The sequence below is a fragment of the Alosa alosa genome, chromosome 1, assembly GCF_017589495.1.
Source record: "Alosa alosa isolate M-15738 ecotype Scorff River chromosome 1, AALO_Geno_1.1, whole genome shotgun sequence".
In the NCBI taxonomy this organism is placed as follows: domain Eukaryota; kingdom Metazoa; phylum Chordata; class Actinopteri; order Clupeiformes; family Clupeidae; genus Alosa; species Alosa alosa.
In genome coordinates, this window is record NC_063189.1 from 21,988,829 (window position 1) to 21,993,601 (window position 4,773).

Genomic DNA, 4,773 nt, shown 5'->3' on the forward strand with positions numbered 1-4,773 from the left:
TGTTGTGTTGATATATATATAGATATATATATATATATTGATAGATATATATATATATATATACATAGATCTGACTTGATATGTTGACTGACTCTTAAAAATGAGAGACCACAAATTGAGATCAGATGTGTTGCACCTATGCACACACACAGTAATCACACAGCCAGACACCTATGCACACACACACACACACACTCATGCCCACATGTCTGCATGCATGATTGTGCACACGTGTTCAGTCTCTAACAATAGGTGTGTTTGGGGTGGGCCTACTGAACTCTGCGAGCATGAGCGCTCTTTGTCCCAGGCTTGCGCCTCTCCACAGAGGCTGGGCTCTCGTGTGTAGTGGCTCTGAGAGGGTGAGGCGGGACATGGGGGTCCATTGAGACTCCATCGCCTCCCCTGACAGCCTGACCTCAGCAGCAGCAGCGCGCCGGCAGGCATCAGAGGCCCAGAGGGCCAGCTGTGGCCCCTGATGGCCCCCTCGGAGGCAGCCGCACAAACACACCTGCAGCTGTGGGAGCGGAGCTGGAGAACAGAGGCAGGGCGACAGGTGGAGATGCCGGCGATAGGCCCCCCATCTCTGCTGTGGTTACCACTAAACCTCACACATAACAAAGGAGCCAAACCAGGAGCTGCAGCAAGCCTCAGAGTTAAGGTGAATCTTCAGTGTGAAATATTCTGTGTAAAATCAACCTACTTTTCCTGCCATGTGTGATGTGTGAAGTAACTTTTTTCATATTCATTTTCTTTTCATGCTTGTCAACTAAAGAAATATAACACCCGCTAGAGGGTAAACCCAACGTAGTTTTAGGATTCAAGATGTGTGCCGATGTCTGTGGAGCTTGGAGCTGTATACAAAATGTGTCTCTGATACTACTAGGTCAGTTGAATTAAGCATCATTATGCACTTTCCCAGCTGTTTTGTTAGTCACTTGTTCTTATAGACTCATCATACATGTGAAATAAACATATCTGTTGATCCTTCTAGTTGCCCAAGCTATTTACTGTTAAATATAAGAACATCACTTGCAGCATGAGATTACCATATACATGGCTGAATTATATCAGTTACCAACTTATTCATGGCCAGCTGAAAGAATGAAAGAAACGGAAGAACTAAAAATGAAAGAAAGAAAGAAAGAAAGAAAAAAAGGCATAATGATTTACACAAGGGTGAAATTAGGCAAAGCCTAATGTGAAGGACGACATGAAAATGCACCCAATCTCATAGTTCAGTGGAAATGGAAAGTTGGAAAACAGGAAAGCATTTGAGTTAGAGAGATGATGGGGATCTCCAAAGCAACACTTAAAGGTATATATACATGTCAGCTTTGTCCTCTTTGAAGGTGGGGAAAACCACCTCTCGAAAGGAAAGGGTGTTGTACTTTTAGAATCTGTTCTGTCTATTTGGCTAATTGTGCAACCAAAAATAAAACAAATCACAAGGACACACACGTGTAGCCCCCCCATACAGACACACACACACACACACACACACACACACACACACACACACACACACACACACACACACACACACACACACACACACACACACACACACACAGGCCCTCTCTGGCAGTAATTAGATGGAGGGGGGCTGTTATTCCCCTGTTTTCCTTTCGGTTCTCTTAAAGGGCTCCTCCTAATCTCTTCAGCCCTCCAGGCTTTGTGCTACTGCTTTTAGAGCTGGTACTGGAGCTAGCACACAACACCCCATTACAACCCGCACACACACACACCACACACACACACACACACACACACACACACACACACACACACACACACACACACACACACACACACACACACACACACGGAGACACACACACATGGAGACACACACACAAACATAACAATACAATACACACACCCAGAAAACACACAGACACACACAGTTTGAGAGTGAGTGAATGAATGAGTCAGTGGGGAGGGAGAGAGAGAGAGAGAGAGAGAGAGAGAGAGGGACACAGGTGGCTGGCCCTGTTCCAGAAAACTGATATGGAAGCTACCTCTGAATGAATCAGACACACACACACACACACACACACACACACACACACAGACAGACACACACAGAGAAAGGGAGATAATTCCCCTTGCCCACATGAAAGAGGCGAGCAGTGGGCAGTGTGCCAGGCCCAGGCTACCTGCAGACAAAGGAGCGGCTCCTCTTGGGGCTGGAGATGCTCATCTGGGACCCGGCGTGCTGATGGATGGGCTCCACTCCGCACTCCCACCAGTGGGTGTATGCCTCCAAGCAGTGTGTCCATGTATGTGTGTAATGGTTTAGCTATAGGCTGTAGGACTATGCATGCATGTTTGTGTGCGTGTGTGTGTGTGTTTCTCCCACTGTGCCGTACCGCCCAGGCCTACAATTAATCTCTCTGACATCCAGCTTCTCCCCTCAGGGAGCGGCTGCTCTTCCCTGCCTCTCATTGATGGCTGTGGCAGAGGGGCCCTGTGCGTGCGGTCTGGTCAGTCGACTCCACACGCTCGCAGCCAGGGAGGGAGACACACCTCCGGGACCGGCACACACCACAGCCCTCCGCAACCGGGCACCTCTCGGCCATAACAGTTCGTCACACAAGCAATGCAAAAACCCCGTTCGGTCAGTGAGGTCAGGTGAGAGGTGGACTAGGGAGGTCAGTGTTCTGTAGCAGTAAAGTACAGTTGCATTCTTGTTGAGTGTGCTTCTGTATATATATATTTGCTTGCTGTAAAGTAATTTTGATTGGGTGTATTCACGTGGCAGTCTACTCTGCTTCACATCAAAGTTTCAATTTGCATTTTAATAAATCAAGTTACCCACCCCAAAAAAAAATGCATTGCTTTGATGTTTGTCCACCATCAAGGTTAAAGCCACAACCTTGTCTCTCTCTCTCTCTCTTTTTTTCTCTCACTCTCTCTCTCTCTCTCCCTCAGTGTGTGTGTGTGTGTGTGTGTGTGTGTGTGTGTGTGTGTTTAAATACTTTGCAGGGAGCACATCCTACATGTATGTGGAGTGCAAGACTATGATGTTTTAATGATCTCATAGGTGTGTGTGGAAAATGTAATTATTGACCAGTCTATGGACACCACACACAGCAATGTATTTTGGTGTATGTGTGTGAGTGGTGTGTCTGTGTGTGGCTCTGTGGGTGCATTTACCTTTATGTTGTATGAGTGAGATGTTCTAATGATGCTGTGTGTTACTGTGTGTGATGTGTGTGTGTGTGTGTGTGTGTGTGTGTGTGTGTGTGTGTGTGTGTGTGTGTGTGTGTGTGTGAGAGTGAGAGGGGAGAGACAAAAAAAGAGAGGGGGTGGGGGTGCTTATCTGTTCCAGAGTGCTGCATTGCTCTTAATTAAAACCCCTATCAGTGTCTTTGAAGTGAACAAATCAGTTTGCTTATGTAGAAAGGAGGGAGATGTTGATAGTACAGCAACTCTCCACCTTTGATTTGGCCCTTTATTCAACATCATGTTCAGCATATTTTGTTGTTGTTGTTGACTGGGGATAAACAGTTCCTTATTGTTCCACAGCAGTGTTGTTGAATTGATTTAAACAGGATTATGCCGTGTACCCCATAAACAAAGAAACAACAGGATATAGTAAGTTTGTAATAAATGTGAGATATTTATTTACAGCAGCACCTGCAGTATAGATACAACACGAGATGTATATCACATCATACACTGTGGTATGAGCATGAGTGTATAGTATGTCCATAGAATTACATGTGTAGAACACATAAGCGTAAAGAGTGAGCTCACAGAACTTACACACACACACCACACACACACACACACACACACACACACACACACACACACACACACACACACACACACACACACACACACACACACACAGGGCGAGACACACACACACATGGAGACACACACACAAACATAACAATACAATACACACCCAGAAACACACACACACACACAGTTTGAGAGTGAGTGAATGAATGAGTCAGTGGAGAGAGAGAGAGAGAGAGAGAGAGAGAGAGAGGGACACAGGTGGCTGGCCCTGTTCCAGAAAACTGATATGGAAGCTACCTCTGAATGAATCAGACACACACACACACACACACACACACACACACACACAGACAGACACACACAGAAGGGAGATAATTTTGCCCATGAAAGAGGCGAGCAGTGGGCAGTGTGCCAGGCCCAGGCTACCTGCAGACAAAGGAGCGGCTCCTCTTGGGGCTGGAGATGCTCATCTGGGACCCGGCGTGCTGATGGATGGGCTCCACTCCGCACTCCCACCAGTGGGTGTATGCCTCCAAGCAGTGTGTCCATGTATGTGTGTAATGGTTTAGCTATAGGCTGTAGGACTATGCATGCATGTTTGTGTGCGTGTGTGTGTGTGTTTCTCCCACTGTGCCGTACCGCCCAGGCCTACAATTAATCTCTCTGACATCCAGCTTCTCCCCTCAGGGAGCGGCTGCTCTTCCCTGCCTCTCATTGATGGCTGTGGCAGAGGGGCCCTGTGCGTGCGGTCTGGTCAGTCGACTCCACACGCTCGCAGCCAGGGAGGGAGACACACCTCCGGGACCGGCACACACCACAGCCCTCCGCAACCGGGCACCTCTCGGCCATAACAGTTCGTCACACAAGCAATGCAAAAACCCCGTTCGGTCAGTGAGGTCAGGTGAGAGGTGGACTAGGGAGGTCAGTGTTCTGTAGCAGTAAAGTACAGTTGCATTCTTGTTGAGTGTGCTTCTGTATATATATATTTGCTTGCTGTAAAGTAATTTTGATTGGGTGTAT